Consider the following 11,688-nt stretch of genomic DNA (forward strand, 5'->3'; position numbering starts at 1 on the left):
GTGGGTGTGTCCCTGCTGCCCCCTGCTGGAGGGGCTGAGCCCTGCTCTGCGTGTGTGGGTGTGTTTGGGTGTGGGTGTGTCCCTGCTGCCCCCTGCTGGAGGGGCTGAGCCCTGCTCTGCGTGTGTGGGTGTGTTTGGGTGTGTTTGGGTGTGTGTCCCTGCTGCCCCCTGCTGGAGGGGCTGAGCCCTGCTCTGCGTGTGTGGGTGTGTTTGGGTGTGGGTGTGGGTGTGTCCCTGCTGCCCCCTGCTGGGGGGACTGAGCCCTGCTCTGCGTGTGTGGGTGTGTTTGGGTGTGGGTGTGGGTGTGTCCCTGCTGCCCCCTGCTGGGGGGACTGAGCCCTGCTCTGCGTGTGTGGGTGTGTTTGGGTGTGGGTGTGTCCCTGCTGCCCCCTGCTGGAGGGGCTGAGCCCTGCTCTGCGTGTGTGGGTGTGTTTGGGTGTGGGTGTGTCCCTGCTGCCCCCTGCTGGGGGGACTGAGCCCTGCTCTGCGTGTGTGGGTGTGTTTGGGTGTGGGTGTGGGTGTGTGTCCCTGCTGCCCCCTGCTGGAGGGGCTGAGCCCTGCTCTGCGTGTGTGGGTGTGTTTGGGTGTGGGTGTGGGTGTGTCCCTGCTGCCCCCTGCTGGAGGGGCTGAGCCCTGCTCTGCGTGTGTGGGTGTGTTTGGGTGTGGGTGTGGGTGTGTCCCTGCTGCCCCCTGCTGGGGGGACTGAGCCCTGCTCTGCGTGTGTGGGTGTGTTTGGGTGTGGGTGTGGGTGTGTCCCTGCTGCCCCCTGCTGGGGGGACTGAGCCCTGCTCTGCGTGTGAGGGTGTGTTTGGGTGTGGGTGTGGGTGTGTCCCTGCTGCCCCCTGCTGGGGGGACTGAGCCCTGCTCTGCGTGTGTGGGTGTGTTTGGGTGTGTTTGGGTGTGTGTCCCTGCTGCCCCCTGCTGGAGGGGCTGAGCCCTGCTCTGCGTGTGTGGGTGTGTTTGGGTGTGGGTGTGGGTGTGTCCCTGCTGCCCCCTGCTGGGGGGACTGAGCCCTGCTCTGCGTGTGTGGGTGTGTTTGGGTGTGGGTGTGTCCCTGCTGCCCCCTGCTGGAGGGGCTGAGCCCTGCTCTGCGTCTGTGAGAGGAGAGTTGACACAAGAGTTGTTGGATCCTGCACAGGGAGGAACAGCTGGACTGCAATCTGAGGCAAAGACCCTGATTTAGTCACTCCTTTCGTTCCAGATGTGTGGAATTAGGACATAATTCCCCCTCCCCCAACCTTTCCTCCTAGTGAAAACAAGGCCTAAGGCTTTTGGACAGAACCAGGAACACTCCTCCCCACTCTAACCACTAGCCCCCACGCCCCTCCCAGAGCCAGGGAGAGAACCCAGGAGTCCTGGCTCCCAGCCCTCCTGCTCTAACCACCAGCCCCCACGCCCCTCCCAGAGCCAGGAAGAGAACCCAGGAGTCCTGGCTCCCAGCCCCCCTGCTCTAACCACCAGCCCCCACGCCCCTCCCAGAGCCAGGGAGAGAACCAGGGAGACATTCCAAGAAATGCATGACCCACACAAAGCATGAGATTTTTGCCTTTAATAATATATTTTGGAATCATCTCATTTGTGGTTCTGGTTTTGGAGCCCGGAGCCTGCAGGCGCTTCCTGTTTATGAGCTGTTCCCCAGGCCCAGCAGGGCTAGCAACTTCCTGTTTATTAAAAATAAAAATTAACTCCTAGCGTCTCAGGGATTGCCCCATGACTCCAGGCGCTGGGGCTTTACGAGAGACCCCAAATAGCAGAAGATTAGTGTCAAAATTGCAAGAGCTGGCCGCTCTGTGACGGAGCAGGCAAATGAGTCAAAGACAGTGTGACCAACTCCTGGGATTTTGTCACAAGTCTTGTGAGATCTGGGGGTTTCCTTGGATTCCCGGCTCCAGGCGTCAGGGGCTATGTGACAATCTCCGTTCCGGAAGGGTTAGAACCTGCCCCTTCAGAGGCAGCGGGAATTTTGTCACTGATTTCAGCAGGGTCAGGAGTCCCAGCCTGCTTCTAGCATTCACGGTGGCAGGAAAGGGCTTTGAAACGGGACTTAAGTGGTACCCAAAGGCTGGGAAACCAGCAGGCACATCACCAGGACCCCCCATAATAACAAACAGTCATTGTAAAAATGATGATTGGAAAGCCCATCGCATGAGATTTGGGAGCCTGGCGCGTGGTTAAAAACCCCTCAGGATTTTGGGTGTGTGATCTGTGAAACAAAATCTCAGGATTTTAAACAGAATCTTGTGATTTTGGGTGCCCCAGCCTGTGAATTTGGAGCACTCAGGGGTGGGGATGCTGGAAAGACCAGGGTGTAAGTGACGTGGGCCCCGCAGTGCCGGGGTGCGCTTATCCCGAGGTGTTGGGAAATTGATGGTGGAGCAACCCCATCCCGCCCTGATCTGTGGGGTGGGAACTTTGTTGTAGCTTCAGGGTTGTGGCCTGGATTGCCATCTCACACACATGCTTTGCTAGGGAAACATTTAGTCTCCCACCCCCGGGGCTTGTCAGGACCCACACAGCTGCTCTTGTTTGTTGTGTCTGGACCCTTGGCTGGGCTAGCCGGGATATCGGATATCTGCCTGTCTCTGTGTATGGGTTGTGTCTGTGTCTCTGGGTGTGCATGGCTCTATGTGGGGTCTGTGTGTTGTGTCTGTGTTTGTGCGTTGTGTCTGAACGTCATCTGTGTGTCTGCAAGTTGTGTGTGTCTGTGTTTGTGTTGCCTCTGTGTCTGGGTTGTGTGTCTGCATGTCTCTGTGTTGTCTCTGTCTCTGTCTCGTCTCTGCATATTGTGTTTGTGTTATCTGTATGTTGTCTTTGTGTCCGTCTGTGTTTGTGTGTTGCGTCTGGGTGTCGACTCTGTCTCTGTGTTTGTGTGATCTCTGTGTGCTGTCTCTGTGTTGCGTGTCTCTATGTTGTGTCTGCCTGTGTTTGCGTTATCTCTGTGTCTGTGTGTTGTGTGTGTATCCGCCTGTATTGTGTCCCTGGCCCGCTTGGGACATGCATCCCCGTTCAATCCCCTCAACCCTGATCATTCTTTCCCAAGCAGCCAGGGCCCCGGCCCATCTCTGCCCTGACCCTGCGGCCGGGGCCCCGGCCCATCTCTGCCCTGACCCTGCGGCCGGGGCCCCGGCCCATCTCTGCCCTGACCCTGCGGCCAGGGCCCCGGCCCAGCTCTGCCCTGACCCTGCGGCCGGGGCCCCGGCCCATCTCTGCCCTGACCCTGCGGCCGGGGCCCCGGCCCATCTCTGCCCTGACCCTGCGGCCGGGGCCCCGGCCCATCTCTGCCCTGACCCTGCGGCCAGGGCCCCGGCCCAGCTCTGCCCTGACCCTGCGGCCGGGGCCCCGGCCCATCTCTGCCCTGACCCTGCGGCCGGGGCCCAGGCCCAGCTCTGCCCTGACCCTGCGGCCGGGGCCCCGGCCCATCTCTGCCCTGACCCTGCGGCCGGGGCCCCGGCCCAGCTCTGCCCTGACCCTGCGGCCGGGGCCCCGGCCCAGCTCTGCCCTGACCCTGAGGCCGGGGCCCCGGCCCATCTCTGCCCTGACCCTGGGGCCGGGGCCCCGGCCCATCTCTGCCCTGACCCTGCGGCCGGGGCCCCGGCCCAGCTCTGCCCTGACCCTGCGGCCGGGGCCCCGGCCCAGCTCTGCCCTGACCCTGCGGCCGGGGCCCCGGCCCATCTCTGCCCTGACCCTGCGGCCGGGGCCCCGGCCCAGCTCTGCCCTGACCCTGCGGCCGGGGCCCCGGCCCATCTCTGCCCTGACCCTGCGGCCGGGGCCCCGGCCCAGCTCTGCCCTGACCCTGCGGCCGGGGCCCCGGCCCAGCTCTGCCCTGACCCTGCGGCCGGGGCCCCGGCCCAGCTCTGCCCTGACCCTGCGGCCGGGGCCCTGGCCCATCTCTGCCCTGACCCTGCGGCCGGGGCCCCGGCCCAGCTCTGCCCTGACCCTGGGGCCGGGGCCCCGGCCCATCTCTGCCCTGACCCTGGGGCTGGGGCCCCGGCCCAGCTCTGCCCTGACCCTGCGGCCGGGGCCCCGGCCCAGCTCTGCCCTGACCCTGCGGCCGGGGCCCCGGCCCAGCTCTGCCCTGACCCTGCGGCCGGGGCCCCGGCCCAGCTCTGCCCTGACCCTGCGGCCGGGGCCCCGGCCCAGCTCTGCCCTGACCCTGGGGCCGGGGCCCCGACCCAGCTCTGCCCTGACCCTGCGGCCGGGGCCCCGGCCCAGCTCTGCCCTGACCCTGCGGCCGGGGCCCCGGCCCAGCTCTGCCCTGACCCTGCGGCCGGGGCCCCGGCCCAGCTCTGCCCTGACCCTGCGGCCGGGGCCCCGGCCCAGCTCTGCCCTGACCCTGCGGCCGGGGCCCCGGCCCAGCTCTGCCCTGACTCTGGGGCCGGGGCCCCGGCCCATCTCTGCCCTGACCCTGCGGCCGGGGCCCCGGCCCAGCTCTGCCCTGACTCTGGGGCCGGGGCCCCGGCCCAGCTCTGCCCTGACCCTGCGGCCGGGGCCCCGGCCCAGCTCTGCCCTGACCCTGCGGCCGGGGCCCAATGTCGCACTGACTTTGGGGGGCCCGGCTCCACCTGTGCCCTTGGGGGGGTGTCAGATCCCCTAGCGCCCGCTCTGAGCTGGGCCCGACCCGGCGGGCACTGCAGAGACATGACACACAAGTGAGAAGCAAACGAAAGCCGGGTGGCCGGGGAAGGGGGAAAGGAGCCGACAGTCCAGACACGCCCAGTGGTGCGGGCTGGGCTGGGCGACTCCCAGCTAGCTGCCTCCATCCCTTTGCTCTGGAGCGATGGGCAGGGGATATTGGCCGAGCCAAGCCTGGGATCTGATCCACCACGGCAGGGGGCTGGGAGCCAGCGGCCTGCTCTGGCCGGAGGGGCAGCCGGACACTGGGCTGGTGCCGGCGGAGAATCGGGAACGCGTCAGGCCCCTGCAGCCGAGGAAAATCCCAGCCAAGTCGCTTCCCGTTTCCCTGCTCAAGAGTGGGCTCAAGGGGAGGGGGAGGGAGAGGGGGATGGGGATGTGGATGGGATGCGATGGGATGGAGGGCCGGGTAGCCAGGACTCCTGGGTTCTCTCCCAGCTCTGGGAGGGGAGCAGCGTCCAGTAGTAAGAGCAGGAGGGGGCTGGGCGCCAGGACTCCTGGGTTCCTGGCTTTGCCACTGACTCCCTGGTTGCCCATGGGCAAGTCCTTGCCCCCTCTCTTTGTGTCAGTTTCCTGCTCTGTCACAGGGGCGAGGCCAGGGATTTGAGCGACGCCCAGGCCCCAGCGCTGGGTGCCATGAGGCAAAGGGCGATTGCGTAACCTCCCGGGATGGCGTTTCCTGGACGTGGGGACGTTCCCGGCCACAGGACGGTGCGTGCCGAGCAGCGGGGTCGGGCACAGGACGTGCCGTGCAGCCAGCAGGACAGCCCCGGGGGGCGTGGCGGGGACTGGACCCAGCCAGGGGGCCGGGAGACTCCGCCAGGGCCCACCTAGCCCAGCGTCCGGGCTCCCGGTGGTACCGAGTGCTGTCCACCCCCTGGGACCCCTGGGCTTTTTTCTTTGTTCTTCCCCAGTCCCCAGGCTTCCCCCGGCCCGATCCTCTCCTGCCCTCTGGCCTTTAAACTGGAGAGTGGGTCAGGCTAAAAATAACCGACAACCAAGAGTTAAAACTCAGCTCCAAGCCCCCTGGCCAGTTTCTGTGGTTTGCCGATGCCACTTGGTGGCTGGTTTTAACGACACGCTGTGCTTCCCCCACGAAAGACCCAGACAAACACTGGAAAGTGACTAATCGCGCCGTCAGCTTCACTCCTTCCCCCGTGTAATGAAAGTGTACAAAATAAAATACACCTGTACCCGAAACCCTCCTGGCGGGCTTTCCCCTCCTCTCTCTCGTGCTAGGAAGCTCTGGTTTTACACGTGACGACAGCAGGTTTTTAAACAATCAGACATGGGTTTCTCTAGCTAATGGCGTCCCATGTGGGACGCTTCAGGCTTTTCGACACACACAGGTTGTCCCGCTTGAACTGTCCCTGGCAGTTAAAGATCATGTTGTCTGTCTGTCTGGGTGTCTCTCTGAAGCCTGGATGTTGAAGACAGGGGTAGCCCCCGGTGCAGCTGCTTTCTCCCCTCCCAGCAGGGCTTTCCGAGAGACAGGAGCTGGTTTACGGAAGAAATCTTCCATCGACCTCACCGTGTCTACGCTGGGTCGGCTTCACGGCGGCGCTCACGGGCATGGATTTCTCACAGCCCTGGGCGACGTAGCTAGGTCGAGCTAAGTGCAGACCAGGCCTTGATCAGTTAAAAACCCAACCAACCCACCCCTCCCATTGGCACGGGACACAAACCGCACGCGCGTGGGGAAGGCCCAGGTCGGAGACAGAAGCAGCTGCTGACTGCGGCTGACGGCTGGAACTTCGCATTTCCTGGCTCCTGCTGCCCTGATTTCAGACCCGCCACACTAGGGACTTCGCGGGAGGAAGTCCTGGCCAGGGCCCGGCTCTTCCTGACATGAGAGATGGAAAAAACCAGCATCGGTGTGCCCAGAGTTTTGGGTCTGGAAATTGCATCAGTCCAGAGCCTCTGGCCGCGTTTGCCGAGGACTCAGGCCGCTGGCGAGGGTGGGGAGCGGTTTGCTGCCAAACCCGCCCCCCCCAGCCACTCGACATGGGGAGGAAGCGACGCTGTCCCATGTGAATCGCTTGGGGTGTCGGCTCCAGGCTGGAGCATGCGTTCGCTGCCGGTGGACATACTGACACGGGCAGCTGTGAAAGGGGCCTGCCGGGCGGCGTTCATCTCGACGTGGCCGTGTCCCATGTGCCACGCCTGACCCGCTGCTTGGTGACTAACATGCCCCATGCAGCTCTCGTTTGCCAGTGCGGAAACTCCTGGAGAGCATCCGCAGCCCAGTGTGGGTCCCCGCCCGTCTCCCTCTCCCGCGGGCCCTCTGCCAGCCACTGCGAGGCGGGCAGTGCGGGAAGCCGAGGTGTCGCTGGGTTGAGTCAATTGACACCTGGTGCCGGCTGCACCCTCCTTTCCAGGCAGACGTGGGCTGGGCGATTCAGTCCTCAACCCGACCGATGCCCGTCCAGGGGTCTCCCTTTCCTTGGCAGCTGCTGGGAAGAGTTTTTCCTGAATTCCCCATGGAAGAGTCAGGAGACGAGACTGACCAGGGCTCGCTGCTTGCTGGGAAGTGAACCACGGGCCCATAGCCATCACTGGCCGGCTGCTGGTGCAGAGATACTTGTGCTGGGATGGATTTTCCTGAGGAACGGAGGGGCCGGGTTCAGCCTAAAACAGCGCCGCTCGCTCGTCCCGTGCGGTGGGGGGAAACCAGGCAGTGTCCAGAGCCTGGGGCTGGTGCTCATGGAGAGTGTGACGGGTTCGGTCACAGAAACCCCCTTGGGACTGTCACCTGACATGCTGGAATTACCTCTGAGCCCGTTTTCTCTGCCAGTTTGGGCCTCCAGAACCCTGCCTTGTCGAGCCAGACACGCCAGCCTGCTGCAACCCAGACCCAGGGTCTGACCACGCGCCCCAAAGCTGCAGACTTAACTGAAAACGGCTTAGCAAGTGCTCCTGTCTCCAGCACCCAGACACCCAGCTCCCAGTGGGATCCAACCTCAGATAAATCCATTTTACTCTGCATAAAGCTTACACAGGGTAAACGAATAAATTGTCCACACTCATAGAGAGATATGCCCAGCTGTTTGCCCCCACAGGTATTAATCACTTACTCTGGGTTAATTAATAAGCAAAAGTGATTTTATTAAGTGTAACAAGTAGGATTTAAGTGGTTCCAAGCAATCATAGACAGAACAAAGTAAGTGACCAAGCAAAATAAAACAGGCAAGTCTAAAAGTCTAATACATTTAAGAAACTGAATACAGGTAAATCTCACCCTTGGAGATGTTCCAAGCAGCTTCTTTCACAGACTGGACTCCTTCCTTTCCCCTGGTACAGTCCTTCTTCCAGCTCATGTGGTAACTAGGGGATTTCTCATGATTGCAGCCCCCTTTGTTGTGTTCCACCCCTTTTTATGGCTTTGGCCCAAGGCGGGAATCCTTTGTCTCTCTGGGTCCCCCCCACCCTTCTCAATGGAAAAGCACCAGGTTTAAGATAGGTTTCAGAGTAACAGCCGTGTTAGTCTGTATTCGCAAAAAGAAAAGGAGGACTTGTGGCACCTTAGAGACTAACCAATTTATTTGAGCATGAGCTTTCGTGAGCTACAGCTCACTTCATCAGATACATACCGTGGAAACTGCAGCAGACTTTTCCACGGTATGTATCTGATGAAGTGAGCTGTAGCTCACGAAAGCTCATGCTCAAATAAATTGGTTAGTCTCTAAGGTGCCACAAGTACTCCTTTTCTTTCAGGTTTAAGATGGATTCCAGTACCGGGTGACATGGTCACATGTCCTGTGAGACCCCCCCACAAGGCTTCATTCTTCCTGGCCTGACTCACAGGAAGGCTTCCAAGTCAACAGAGCCATTTGCAACCAATTGTCCTGGTTGATGGGAGCCATCAAGATTCCAAGCCACCATTAATGGCCCACACTTTGCATAATTACAATAGGCCCTCAGAGTTATATTTCATATTCCTAGTTTCAGATACAAGAGTGATACATTTATACAAATAGGATGCCCACACTCAGGAGATTATAAGCTTTGTAACGATACCTTCCAAGAGACTTTTTGCATGAAGCATATTCCAGTTACATCATATTCACACTCATCAGGATATTTTCATAAAATCATACGGAGTGCAACGTCACAGAGAAATGGGGGGATTATTTATCCTTCGCCACGGCCCAGGGCCGCATGGTGCTAGGCACTGTACTAAGACCAGGGCTGGTTCCCTCAGTGTCAGATGAGATGAGAGGTGAAAACAGACAGAAGTAAACAAGTCATAGAAATTGAAAAGGAAGCAAGGGGCTATTTCCCGCCAGGGGGGTTTGCAGGGCTGGGGAGTCAGTGTATTTGGGTTACAGGCAATAACTGTGTAATTTGCTCCCTGGGTCAGGTTAAGGGAGCCGGTGACTTGAGGCCCTGAGTTTAGCCTGAAGGGATCTGAGGGCAGGATCTGGGCCTAGGGGAAGGAAGCTGGGGCTTCTCTTGGAATCTGGCAGGAGCCGGGAGAGCTGAACTCGGCTCTGTGCCATTAAAACGACTTCCCAGCTGGTTTTGAAAAGAGGTTAGATGGGGCGGTGTAGTGGTTAGAGCTGGGGGGGTCTGGGAGCCAGGACTCCTGGGTTCTCTCCCAGCTCTGGGAAGGACCGTGGGGTCATGATTAGAGCAGGAGACTGTGGGTCAGGATGCTGCTCCCAGCTGTATCATGCTAAGCCCTGGGACTGCCCCAGCCATGGAGCAGGGCCACAGACCCTGGGCCCCCATCGCAAGGATTGCTTCCCCCCGCGTTCCAAGATCTGCCGAGCGCGAAGCGGGACGCCGGCAGCTGGAAATCGAGCCCATGTGAAGTTCCACATTTCACTCCCCCCCCCACGTCTGCTGCTTTTACACCTCCAGCTTCCTTTTTCAAAGGGGGTTTCTTCCCCGCCCCTTCCCCCCCCCCGTTGCTGCCTGAAAGACCCACACAAAACAGCGAGGGCAGCGGTGAAACTGACATAAGCGCAGGCAAAATCCCCCCTGCCGGCTGGAAAAAGAGGGGATTCCCCCCACTCACCCCCCTACCCCCACCCTGTGTGTGTCAGTTACAGGAATCCTGGGAGGGTCGCTTGCAGCAGTGGAAAGGAAAAATCCTTCATGCAATGCTGCGCTGAGCCCCCTCCGCCCTGCCGGGTAAACCGAGACATCCCCCTCGGGCAGCTTGGCACGGAGATCGCAGGGAGCCCCCAGGACGGGTCCCGTCGCCGGCGGGGCTGGAGGGGTGCAGTCGAGTGGTTAGAGCACAGCCTCTAGCATCCGGACGCCTGGGGTCTCTTCTCCGCTCAGCGAGGGAGGTGTCTCATGGTGAGTGCAGAGAACTGGCTGTTAGGACTCCTGGGTTCCGTTCCCAGCTCGGGGCAGGGCCGGGTGGGGGTCCAGTGGTGAGAGCAGGGGGCCAGGAGCAGGACTCCTGGGTTCCTTTCCAGGCACTGGGAGGGGAGTGGGGTCCAGTGGTGAGAGCAGGGGGCTGGGAGCAGAACTCCTGGGTTCTGTTCCAGGCACTGGGAGGGGAGTGGGGTCCAGTGGTGAGAGCAGGGGGCTGGGAGCAGGACTCCTGGGTTCTGTTCCAGGCACTGGGAGGGGAGTGGGGTCCAGTGGTGAGAGCAGGGGGCTGGGAGCAGGACTCCTGGGTTCTGTTCCAGGCACTGGGAGGGGAGTGGGGTCCAGTGGTGAGAGCAGGGGGCTGGGAGCCAGGACTCCTGGGTTCTCTTCCAGGCACTGGGAGGGGAGTGGGGTCCAGTGGTGAGAGCAGGGGGCTGGGAGCAGGACTCCTGGGTTCTGTTCCAGGCACTGGGAGGGGAGTGGGGTCCAGTGGTGAGAGCAGGGGGCTGGGAGCCAGGACTCCTGGGTTCTCTTCCAGGCACTGGGAGGGGAGTGGGGTCCAGTGGTGAGAGCAGGGGGCTGGGAGCAGGACTCCTGGGTTCTGTTCCAGGCACTGGGAGGGGAGTGGGGTCCAGTGGTGAGAGCAGGGGGCCAGGAGCAGGACTCCTGGGTTCCTTTCCAGGCACTGGGAGGGGAGTGGGGTCCAGTGGTGAGAGCAGGGGGCTGGGAGCAGGACTCCTGGGTTCTGTTCCAGGCACTGGGAGGGGAGTGGGGTCCAGTGGTGAGAGCAGGGGGCTGGGAGCCAGGACTCCTGGGTTCTGTTCCAGGCACTGGGAGGGGAGTGGGGTCCAGTGGTGAGAGCAGGGGGCTGGGAGCAGGACTCCTGGCTTGCAGCCGGCTGTCTCACACCTCCCGAGGAGGACAGGCTGTCTCGCTGGTGTTTCCTGCGCTGGCCTTGGTCTGGGGACAGCCAGGGCATGTTTGCGTTCTTGTCTCCCGGGCGGATGCAGGACAGCGTGTGCCTGTCGGGGAGAGGCTGTGGGCACCTGCTCTCCCTTCCCCAGAGCCTGGGCGCGGAGGAACCCTGCCCTTTGAGCCCGGAAACGGGGGTAAATGCCCTGTGTTGGCCGGGTCTGCTGTTTGCCCCAGGGCAGAGGGGAGCTCCTTGGGGTTGCGGGGGGGGGCATAGGTGAAGTAACCAGCCCCCCCCCCACATACTCCGACAGGAACCCACAGCCGCTGGCACCCACGTGTGGGCTTTAAAAATACGCTGCAGCAAAAATCCCCACGGGGCGGATGGGGGCAATGAATCCTGCCCCCACGCTGGGGCATTTAAACAGAGCTCTGGGAGGTCGGGTCCCCGTGGGGCTGGGCGCTGCACAGGCCCCAGTGGAGATCAGCCTCCCCACCCCACGACGGACACAGCCAGACAGTCCCTGTCCCGAAGGGCCCCCTCTCTGACCAGGCATTAGATGGGGAAACTGAGTCTGGCCGCAGGAACTGGCCCGAGGTCACACAGCTGGTCCGGGGCCGAGCCAGGACTTAAACCCAGGTGTCCCGTATCCCAGCCCTGCCCCTTCCCCACTAGCTCCTGCCCCCCACTCCCCAATGGGGTGGGCTTAGCACCCCAGGGGGCTGCCTCCTGCCTGCGCCAGGGCCTGTCTCCTGCTGCTGTCATGGAAAATTCTTTGCCAGCTGGCCTGGTTGCTTGGCAACCCCCTGGCATCGTCA

This window comes from Eretmochelys imbricata, chromosome 23 (genome assembly GCF_965152235.1).
Source record: "Eretmochelys imbricata isolate rEreImb1 chromosome 23, rEreImb1.hap1, whole genome shotgun sequence".
NCBI classification, from domain to species: Eukaryota; Metazoa; Chordata; order Testudines; family Cheloniidae; genus Eretmochelys; species Eretmochelys imbricata.